Genomic DNA, 11,540 nt, shown 5'->3' on the forward strand with positions numbered 1-11,540 from the left:
GAGACAGAAACAGCCAGCTGGGACACCAACCCACCTGCAATGCCATGACCTATAGGAGGCTATGGCCTCCCTGGGAACTCTGTGATTCCTGGGGAGGAGGTGGGTGGGTGCTCCTCCAGCTGAGGGCTCCTGCTCTAATTCAAGCACTTTGTTGTTTTTTTTGAGACCGAGTCTCCCTCTAACTCAGGCTGGAGAGCATGGCACGATCTCAACTCACTACAACCTCCCCCTCTCAGGTTCAAGCAATTCTCCTGCCTCAGCCTCCAAAGTAGCTGAGATTACAGGCGCGTGCCACCACACCTGGCTATTTTTGTATTTTTAGGACAGACGGGGCTTCTCCATGTTGGCCAGGCTGGTCTCAAACTGCAGACCTCAAGTGATCTGCCCATCTCAGCCTCCCAAAGTGCTGGAATTACAGGCATGAGCCACGGCGCCCAGCCCAGCCCATTATTAAATTACAAAACAAAATTGCAAAAATTGCAAAAATGTCATTCACAGTGAGCATTTGGGAGCACAAAAGCAGACTTTAAGCAACATTTTCTCCTCTTCTCCGCTTTCTTGTTCTCCCCACTTTTTTGTTTCTTGCCATCCCCTCTGACTGGTTCCCTCTTCCTCCAGACGCCGTGGCCCGTGGTTCCCTGCCACGCTCCCTTCAAGTTCTCTCTCAAATGTCCCAACATCCCTACAAGAAGACCATGTCTGCCTCTGTATCCAGCATGCTCCACCCTCGCCTACCTTGCCTTCTTCACTGCAGTCACTTCCACCTGACCTCGTATGACATGTACATCTTTGTTTACTTGTTTGTCTGTTTCTACTGCCTCATCAGCTCCACAAGGCAGGGAGTAGGTTGTGTTCCCGGATGTAGCCCAGTGCCTAGAGCGGGGCCTGGTGTGTGGAAGCTCAGTGGAGAAGCTGAATGCACTCATGATGGCAGGTGTGGAGCCAGAGTCGGTATCTGTGGTGCTGGTACCTGCCTCACACGGAGCAGAGGGCATTCCTGGACTCACCGAAAATGCCCTTTTGCCATCCTACCCCTAAGAAGTTTCTGGGAGTCATCTCCCTATGTGGCTAACCTCCCTCTACCTTCTCTCCTTCCTTTCTTCTCCCCTCCCTCCACCCCCTTTTCTTTCAGGAGCAAATACAGCACCTCTGCCCCACACGCATACACCATGCAAAGCACTCTGTTCCCACCCAACATGTCCTGGTCCCTGTTGGCCATTTTGCACACAGGTTCCAGCCACCCCAAATCCTATCGAAGTATTTTCCCAAACATATTTCCTTTCCTTCACCATTATGGTGACAGCTATTGGAAGAATTAAAATGTCATATCTTGCTTTGTTTTTTTTTTTTTTTTTTTTTTTTTTTTACAAAAAACAGGGTAAACATCCCATGTATAATACAAGAAAATGAGACCCAATATAAATATCTAACAATGACAGATATGGTTCAGACATTCTATAAGCAACTATGCCACCATTTTAAATGACAGTATAACCATATAATAGATAAAAAGCAAATTCCCTTAACATGAAAAGTGCTTTTACAACTCAACAGGAAAAAGACCAAAAGCCAATAAAAAAGTGGGCAAAGGATATGAACTGACAGTTTATGGAAAATGAGCTACAGATGACTCTTAAATATTTGAAAAGATGTTCAAACTCATTCATAATAAGAGGCATAAAAAACACACCATTGTTACTCTCCCAGGGTAGATTTGCAAATATAGAAATTTGGCCCCTCCCCCCTCCAGCTGGTGGGAGCAAAAATTAGTACAACATTTAAGGGGGGATAATTTGCCATATTTATCCAAGTTCAAACTGCATATTCCCCTTGACCTTGCAAATCCACTCCTGGTTTTCTTAAAGATTCACTCCCACGTATGAAAAATGATGCTTGACCAAGGATATTCATTACAGCACTGTTGAAATAGCCAAAGACAGGAAATAACCTAAGTGTTCTACAACTGTTAGATCAATTACAGAGCAGTCGTATGGTGAAATACTATGCATCTGTTAAAAAGAAAGAGGGGAGGCCGGGCACAGTGGCTCACGCTTGTAATCCCAGCACTTTGGGAGGCCGAGGAGGGCAGATCACGAGGTCAGGAGATTGAGACCACGGTGAAACCCCGTCTCTACTAAAAATACAAAAAAAAATATTAGCCGGGCGTGGTGGCGGGCGCCTGTAGTCCCAGCTACTTGGAGAGGCTGAGGCAGGAGAATGGCGTGAACCTGGGAGGCGGAGCTTGCAGTGAGCCGAGATCGCGCCACTGCACTCCAGCCTGGGCAGCAGAGCAAGACTCCATCTCAAAAAAAAAAAAAAAAAAAAAAGAAAGAGGGAAAGGGCAGATTTTAAAATTCTGATGTAGAAAGATTTCCAAATTGCACTGTTTAAAAAAAAAACCCAAGTTAGAGAACACTACATATAGTATACTGCCATTTGTGAGAAGGGAAAAGTACACGTGTGTGTGTGTCTATGTATGTGTATGTGTGTGTGTGTATGTACATATATATATGTATATATCCATGTTTGCAAAAACCCACTTAGACTGTCTTTGGAAGGAGACACAAGAACCTGATAACATTGGTTGCCTTTGGGGAGGGCAATTGGGTGGCTGGGAGGCAGGAGACGGAGGGAGACTTATTTTTCATTATATCTTTCCAAAGTTTTACATTTTTAAAAACTATATAAATGTATTAGCTGTGAAAAATTAAAGATTTTAAAGCATGATATCATAAGATTTCATTTTCCTTTACCACATAATTCCATATCATTTATTTTTAAAAGTGAGATACTGTTTTCATGTATAAGTCCATTAAAAATATGAATATATGGGCTGGGCATGGTGGCTCATGCCTGTAATCCTAGCATTTTGGGAGGCCAAGGCTGGTGGATCACCTGAGGTCAGGAGTTCAAGACCAGCCTGGCCAACATGGTGAAACCCCGTCTCTACTAAAAATACAAAAACTAGCTAGGCATGGTGGCACGTGCATGTAATCCCAGCTACTCAGGAAGCTGAGGCAGGAGAATCACTTAAACCTGGGAGGTGGAGGTTGCTGTGAGCCAAGATCATATCACTGCATTCCAGCCTGGGCAACAGAGTGAGACTCCCTCTCACTAAAAAATAAATAAATAAATAAATAAATAAATAAATAAATAAATAAATAAAAAAGATCTGGCAAACAAATCTGGCTCACATCCTTAGATTGCCTCCAAAGTTTTTACAGTGTTTGGACTTGCATTAGCTTGCCTGATCCTTAGTTCAATTCTGTATGGAAAACAGAGCAGAGATGCTGGGGTGGTGTATTCGTTTCCTACTGTTGTCACAGTACTGCTGTATCTGCTGTCATAAAGTGCCACAAGCTGCGTACATTAAAACAACAGAGATTTCTTCTCTCGCAGTTCTGGAGGTCAGAGTCTGAGATCAAGGTGTGGTCAGGGCCAGCCTCCCTCTGAAGGCTGGAGGAGAGGATCCGTCCTTGCCTCTCCTGGCTCCCACCAGCTGCTGGCAATTCTAGGTGTCCTTTGGCTCCTAGATGCATCACTGCACTCTCTTCCTCCGCTGTCCATGACTGTCTGATCCCCGTATGTCTCTGTCTTCATGTGCCCATCTCCTCTCTTATAAGGACACTGGTCCTATTGGATTCAAGGCCCATCCTACTCCAGTATGACCTCATCTTCACCAGTTATATCTGCAACAGCCCTATTTCCAAATAAGGCCATGTTAGGAGGCACTGAGGGTTAGGCCTTCAACATATCTTTTGTGGGGAGGCACAATTGAACGCATAACAAATGGGAAAAGTCATGCTAAGAAGTTATGGTTGGGTGTGGCGGCTCACGCCCATAATCTCAACACTTTGGGAGGTTGAGGCAGACTGATCACTTGAGGCCAGGAGTTTGAGACCTCATGTCTATTAAAAAAAAAAAAAAAAAGGAGGCCGGGCAAGGTGGCTCACGCCTGTAATCCCACGGGAGGCCGAGGCGGGTGGATCATCTGAGGTTGGGAGTTTGACACCAGCCTGGTGAACATAGTGAAACCCCATCTCTACTAAAAATACAAAAATTAGCTGGGTGTAGTGGCGGGCGCCTGTAATCCCATCTACTCAGGAGGCTGAGGCAGGAGAATCGCTTGAACCCAGGAGGTGGAGGTTGCAGTGAGCCAAGATTGCGCCACTGCACTCCAGCCTGAGCAACAGAGTGAGACTTCATCTCAAAAAAGAAAAAGGAATAAAGAACAACAACAGCAAAATAAGTTTTGCTGAATTTTCCTCAGAGGGGAAGAGGGTATGTGTGTTGGGACCTGAGGAGGCTGACCCGGCCCTGTGGACACCCGGACAGCTCTGTATCTGATCCAGGAATAAAGTTCAACATATTGTGAAACTCTGCCAAGAACTTTCCCCTCTGCTTGTCTGTCTTCTTCAATCCATCTCCCCTCACACTTGTGCAGCACTTTAAGGTTGAGCAAGGCACCGGGCGGGCATGCATCATCTCATTCAATCCACAAAACACACTTTGTAGGATAGATTTGCATATATTCATTTTACAGATGAGAAACCAAAGTTTCGAGAAATTGAATGGTTAGTTCATGGTCATCCAGCAAATACCAGGCGTTGAGAGCCCCCGTCTGTCTGCCGTCCACACCATGTGCAGGTCCACCTGGCACTGTGCTTCTGGAGACAAGGGGGGTGGGCATCATGGATGGCCATTCTGGGCTATGGTTCAGTAAGGTTTGCAGAAAGCACGCTGGATGGGAGTCTAGATACATCTGAAAAGCATCAGATACATCTAGATACATCTGAAAAGCCCATGGCTTTTCAAGGTTTATTTCTCCCTTAGAGAAACGGAAAGTGATTTGAAGGGACAATGAGGCTCCAGGATCTGGCCCCGGGGTACCCTCTGCCTCCTGCTACCCCTGGGTTTTAGAGGCTGGGAACTGCCAGTTTTCAAACTGCTTTTTAGGTCTGCAGAAACTTCAACCTTTTAAAAAAGGAAACATAGAACCCCAACTTATAAAATGGACGCAAACGGCACTGAAGGTAGGAGCCTCTTTCGACCTCCCGAATGATCGCCCCAGACAGTTTCAAGTCCTGGCTTTCTGGGTGAGAATAGTGACCGAAAACCACATGGGAATGCAGAAAGCAAGTAACGAAACAACACCCACGTATTCACCTATTACTTATGAGGTTAAATGTTCCTTAGAAATAATCTGGAGATTTGACATTAAGGAATAACTATTAAAATGTTTGTAGTATGCTGGTGGTACTGTGGTTTTGTTTTTAAAAGATGCCTTATCTTTTAGTACATTCTGAAATACCTCAGTTGAGATGCTATGCTGTCTGCCATTTGTTTCAAAATAACCAGCGGTGGAGATTGGGCCACCTAGGTGGCCTTGGGGTCGTGACTGTCCAAGCTGAGCGTGGATACGTGAGGCTTCGTTATATGAAAACCCGCAGGTGCAGAAGGCTCAACCTAATTCTATTCCTTCTACTGTTGTATATATTTGGAATTTTCCATAATAAAAAGTTGTTTAGGCTAAAAAGTCTAAATTGCGTATCATTAACAGTGTAACTTCCGTAATTGTTTTAAAATCAATGAAAAGTTGCAAAGAAAAAGACAGAGAGAGTGGGTGGCTCCGGTAGGTGACAGGAGCTGCACAGGGAGGGAAGCACAGCCGCTTACTGTGTCCCCCCATCCAGGCGACCCTCATCTGCCATCCTCTGCGGGCCGGCAACTCTTCCTCCAATCTCCCTGGGCACATGCTGTGCGCGCTGCCGGGCCACTGGCGCCCTGTCCCCTGTCCGCTCACCCGGCTATCCATCGGCCACCCACCCAGCCACCCGCACCTCCTGCTCCAGGGCCTCTGACATCCCCTCCACCCCTCTCCGTGCAGAATTCGAACCTCGATCCTCTCGCTTCCGCTCGCCCCAGCCCGGGTCCCGCAGCCCCGCGGCACGCCCGGCACTTACCCTCAGCGCTCCCGGCTCCTCCGCGCTCTGCGCGAAACTGAAAGTAGAAGCCGCCTAGAGCTGCTCGGCCAGTGCATGGAACTGGCGGCTGCTGCCGAGAAATCACGTGGATTCGAGGTGCCAGCCCGAGCCAGATTGGGCTTGGGCGCAGGATGGGCGGGGGCCTAACACACCCGCTCCCCGCTGCACCCACAGCCTGGCACCTCCCCGCAGACCCTCATCGGACCCAAGGACAGTCCCAGGAGACGTGGGGGCGCTCGACCCTTTCGTGGAGGGGAAACTGAGGCAGGCAGGTGAAGGTCGGCTCACATGAGGAGCGCAGGTGGGTGGGGACCCCGGGCTAAGACCCTGTCTCAGTGCCTCAGTGGAGACTGGGTTGGATGGGAGGGGGGATGCGGTGCAGGAGGAGGGGACTTAGAACCAGGGGGAGAGCGCAGAGCCTCCAGGATGAACTAGGGGAGAAGGGAATGGCAACAGCGTTCGTTCCTATTCACCGAGCCCCTGGCTGGCTGACCCGGGAAAAACAGTCTACCAGTTTATCTCATTAAGTAACCCTAAAATACTTCTGCAGGCATCACCCTATGTTCCAGTTGAGCCACTGAGGCTCAGGGAGGACAGAGGTGAAGGATCTTGCCCCAGTCACAGGAGGAATCACAGGCAGAAAGGGGGAGATGGAAAGAGGTAGGAGGGAGAGTAGGGAAGGAGAGGAGGGACTGGAAGGGGCAGAAGGAAGGGGAGGTGGCTGTCCCAGGATGGGGTCAGGAGCCATCCTCAAAGTCCAGCTTCAGCTTCTCCAGGTTTTTGCCCACATCCTGGGACAGGGGGCTCCTCTCCCCGTGGACATATTCATCCTGTGGGCAGCTGTGCCTGCTAGGAAGGCCTTCCACCCACTTCCCAGACATCCCACAGGGAAGTAACTTTCACTCCCAGACCGCTGGTGCTCCCCTGCCTCCCAGGCCTGGGGTGGGTGTGGGTATAGTTGTGAGGATGCTGCAAGGTAGTGGTCAGGACACAAGCATCAGCATCGGACATTCCGGGTTCAAGTCCTACTCTCCACCTTACTGACTGTGTTAGATAGGCCCAATGCCTTGACTTCTCTGTTCATCCTGGAGTGCACTTCCAGGCCAGGAGTCGGGACCCCCCAGGGTTCTTTTGTTGTTGTTGTTGAGAGGGAGTTTCACTCTTTTCCCCAGGCTGGAATGCAGTGGCACGATATCAGCTCACTGCAACTTCTGCCTTCCAGTTTCAGGCAATTCTCCTGCCTCAGCCTCCAGAGTAGCTGGCATTACAGGCATGTGTCACCATGCCCGGCTAATTGGTGTGGTGCGCAGGGGCTCAGGGAGGTGCCAGGATGCAGGCTCTACAGGGAGTGGGTGTGCCAGGCCCCCACCCATCCTGCACCTGCATCCCAATCTGGGTCTAGGCTGGCACCTCAGTTTTGCCATCTGTAAGATGGGGATGATGTTAATGCTTACTCCACATAGAGTGTTTGTGATCATTCAATGACTTAAAGTTGAGGCTGATGCAATCTACCTGAAGCCCATAAGCTGCCCTTATATTTTTGTCCCCTTCTGCAGGCCCCACATCCCCATGAAACTTAAACTGCCTTTCTCCTAGGACCAATTCAGATATCTGCAAATTGCATGACAGCTCAGAGTGGAAAGGGCACAGACTTTGCAGTGATTGCTTGTGTGTGACTCCTAGCTTCACCACTCCTGGTCATGTAATCTCAGACAAATGCCTTGACCTCCCCTGGCCTCAGCTTCCTTATCTGTCAAGTGGGGTATTCGTAGTATCCCCAGGCCACTGAGGGGCATGGTGGGAATGGATGAGAATGTGGGTGTGAGCTGTATGCATGGGAGGGATTGATTATGTTCCAGTATGTGCCTGCTAGGAAGGCCTTCCACTAACCTCCCAGACATCCCACAGGGAAGCAGCTCATGTTCACTGAGCACTGACGGGATGATTGGTCCTACGTGAAGTCCCAGGAAAGACCTGTGCATGAAGTCCCAGGAAAGACACTGACCTGCTCCCTGTGCAGGCAGGGTAGACAGACACATGAACAAATAACCACAGTCCAAGACACAAATGCAGATCATTTTCAGATGCATTTAATTCTGAACAGCCTTGTGAGGAGGGCAGAACAAAGATTATTATCTCATTAGACAGATGAAGAAGCTGAGGTCCAGATAAATCAAGTGAGTTGCTGAAGGTCACACACCAATGAGAGGCAGAGCTGGGTCTTGAACCTGGAACCCTTTTCACTCTGAGGGTAGCAGGCCTGCCAGAAAGGTTATCACCAAAGGGTTCTGGAAGAGTGACCTCCTCAGACTTTCCCCATCCTCAGACTGGCCTGTGGCCTGAGAGTCTGCTATCAGCATATCATACCTTTGGCTAAAAATGTGCTAAAAATGTGCCAGCCCCTCCAGTGTCAATCAAATGGCCATCAGTCATTTACACTTGAGTGTGAAGAAGCCAATCAGATTTTATGGGTTGGAGATGAGAAGGAATCTTGAGTGTTTGGGCTTTTGGGTGGGAAACTGGAGATGTGAGAGGAAAGGTTGACAGCAGAGAGAACTCAGGAGGTGGGTGGGGAGGGAGTCAGGGTTAACTGGAGGATGGAGTGAGTCCGCATGACCTGGACACCTCTGTGTACCTTACCTCCATGAAGTATAACCAATATCTGGCACTCGTGCAGCACATAGGATGTACCAGACACCGTGCTCTCTCCTTTTTTTTTTTTGAGATGGAGTCTGCTCTGTCCCCCATGCTGGAGTGCATTGGCATGATCTCAGCTCACTGCAACCTCCACCTCTCGGGTTCAAGCAATTCTCCTGCCTCAGCCTCCCGAGTAGCTGGGACTACAGGTGCATGCCCAGCTAATTTTTTAAAAAACATATTTTAGTAGAGACCGGGTTTCACCATCTTGCCCAGGCTGGTCTCGAACTCCTGAGCTCAGGCAATCAGCCTGCCTCGGCCTCCCAAAAACTTTGTTTGTGAGACAAAGTCTCACTCTGTCGCCCAGGCTGGAGTGCAGTGGTGCAATATTGGCTCACTGCAACCTCCACTTCCCAGGTGCAAGCAGTTCTCCTGCCACAGCCTCCAGAGAAGCTGGGAATACAGGTGTGCACCACCATATTCAGCTAATTTTTTTGTATTTTTAGTAGAGATGGGGGCTCATCATGTTGGCCAGGCTGGTCTTGAACTCCTGAGATACCCCTGCCTCAGCCTCCCAAAGTGCTGGAATTACAGGTCTGAGCCACCATGCCCGGCCTCTCCTTTACTCTTCATGGCAACTGTTATCTTTCTTTTTACAGATGAGAAAAGGGAGGCACAGAGAGGCTAAATAACTTGCCTGAGATGACACAGAAGCAGAGAAGCTGAACGGTGGACCCAGGCAGGTCAGCTCTGCAGCCCCTGCTCTTGGCCACCATGGGCTCCTCCTCTGGGCTAACCCAGCCATTGCCAGAATCCTACATGGAAAGTATTATCATCCCATTGACTAGAAGAGGAAATGGAGGCACAGAGGGGCCCCACGCTGGCAGAATTAGTAACTGGGGTTGGGGGGAGCTGGGATTAGACCCAGGTCTGAAAGCCAGCCCTTCCCTCTACCCTTCCTATTTGCCAAACACCTGGGCCCCATCCTGCCCAAGGTCAGCAGCCCAGGTGGCAGGATGTGCTTCTGCCTGGTGCTGGCCTTGGGGAGCACTTGTTTTTCCCTGGAGGAAGCAGCAGGTGTGGCCTTCTTTTTGGAAATGATCCTGACTGGGTTGGGGCCAGGACTCCCCCACACACACACCTAGGCCAGGAGGACTTAAATAGGACTAGGTCAGAGCTTCTAGGCTTGGGTGGAGGGGCTGGAATTTGGGAGAGGGACTCGGAGGTCAGTCCCATTTTGGTAAGCCTCTCGCCCTCTGGACTCCATATCTCCTGCTAATTGCACTCCTTGGATGAGACAGTGACATGGAAGTGCCTCCCAGCTCAGCCCTGGGGAGACCTCTCCAAGGACAGTGAAGGAAGCTGGGGGGATGTCCCTACCCTTCTTTCTGGAGCAGAGCCCTGGGACCTTCTGGAGTCCCAGTCGGGCTGGGGTCTACAGGCAGTAAGACTCCAAGTGACTTCTCTGTCTGCCCCTCGTGCTGATAAAAGTTTCCATTCAAGGAAGAGCTGCCTTAGGGCTGCCAAGTTATCCTAATTCTGTCATTGTAGCATCAAGGTGGGGGCCTTGGGCCTTCCCAGCCTCTTCAAGGGGGCATTCTTGGGTGGGATGTGGCTCCTAACTGGTGTCACCACCTAAAAGGCCAATATCCCAAGACCCAGAATTCCCACGTTGGACGCAGGGACTGGCGAGACCACCCTGATTCCTTCTGCCAGGGTCCTTTGAGAGCCGCCCATCCCGCCCGTGAGTGCTCCTGCTTAGTGAGTCAGACCCTTGCATTAGGCCCCGGGGGAGGAAGAGAAACAGGCCTCAGAAAGCACTTAGAGGGGCAGGGAAGGGCTTGGAAGAAACCTGGCTCAGAAGATGGTACCCTCCCCTCACATCTTCCCAGACTTGAAGGGGCATCTAACTTCTGAGCTCCCCACAGCCCCAGCCTCCTGGCTGTCTCTCCTAGCTGCTGAAATAAAAGCCAGTCCCTTTTATCACCTTTGTTATGTGACCCTGCCTGCTGGTTGGGCCTCATCACTTGCCCCTAGTTCTTTGCTTTCAGTACCACACCAGCCCTCTTGACTGTTCTTGAATCCATCATGATTCTTTCTACCCCAGGGACCTTGCACTAGCCAGCATCTTGCTGTGCTTCCTCCCATCTCACTTGGCTAATATGGGAGAGGCATTTTCTTTACACATCCAGAGAAAATAGAGCCTGGTACCTTCCAAGACTGAGAGGGTTGGAAGAAACTTTTTGTACTGTAGCTTGAGGGTGGGAAGGAGAAGACACAATTTGAGCATAGGAAGGTGAGCAGGAGGCCGGGCATGGTGGCTTATGCCTGCAATCCCAGTGTTAGAAATGCTTGTTCCCCATGCTGCAAAGAAATAGCACTCAAACATAAATTTAATTTTCTCAGCAAGGCAATTTTTACTTTCTGCAGAAAGCGTGCTCCTCACAGATGGAACAATGGTGAGAGCACACTTGAACAAGGGAGGGGAAGGGGTTCTTATGCCTGACCCAGGTAATCCCTGCTGCTGTGTTGTTCCCCTATTGGCTAGGGTTGGACCGCACAGTCTAAGCTAATTCTGATTGGTTGTTTTAAAGAGAGCAGGTGTATGAGCCAGAGTGGCGAGGTGAGTAGTTTGGCAGGAAGGACAGTTAGGAACAGGTAACTAAAGGTGACTTACATCAGAGCAGGTGACGAGGGGTGACTCAGGTCAAAGCAGGTGACCAAGATGAGTCAGGATGGAGCAAGTGACCAGGGGAACAGGTGTGAACTACTGAATAAAACTGGTGGAAAAGGTTGTTTACTGAAATTAGAAGTAAGGGGGCAAAGAGAACCAGGAAGTTAAACTTTAAAATGGAGAATCAAAGAATAAGAGAGCTGAACATACTGACATACTGATTCTTTGAAGAGAAACTTGGGGTT

The 11,540-nt window shown here is 49.5% G+C and overlaps 1 pseudogene; it reads left to right on the plus strand.

The window, feature by feature from the left end:
• The window catches only part of LOC100591735, a 28,028-nt pseudogene extending 21,897 nt beyond the window's left edge, over window positions 1–6,131 (plus strand).
• The last annotated feature ends 5,409 nt before the right edge of the window (window positions 6,132–11,540 follow it).

This window comes from Nomascus leucogenys, chromosome 2 (genome assembly GCF_006542625.1).
Source record: "Nomascus leucogenys isolate Asia chromosome 2, Asia_NLE_v1, whole genome shotgun sequence".
Taxonomy (NCBI): domain Eukaryota; kingdom Metazoa; phylum Chordata; class Mammalia; order Primates; family Hylobatidae; genus Nomascus; species Nomascus leucogenys.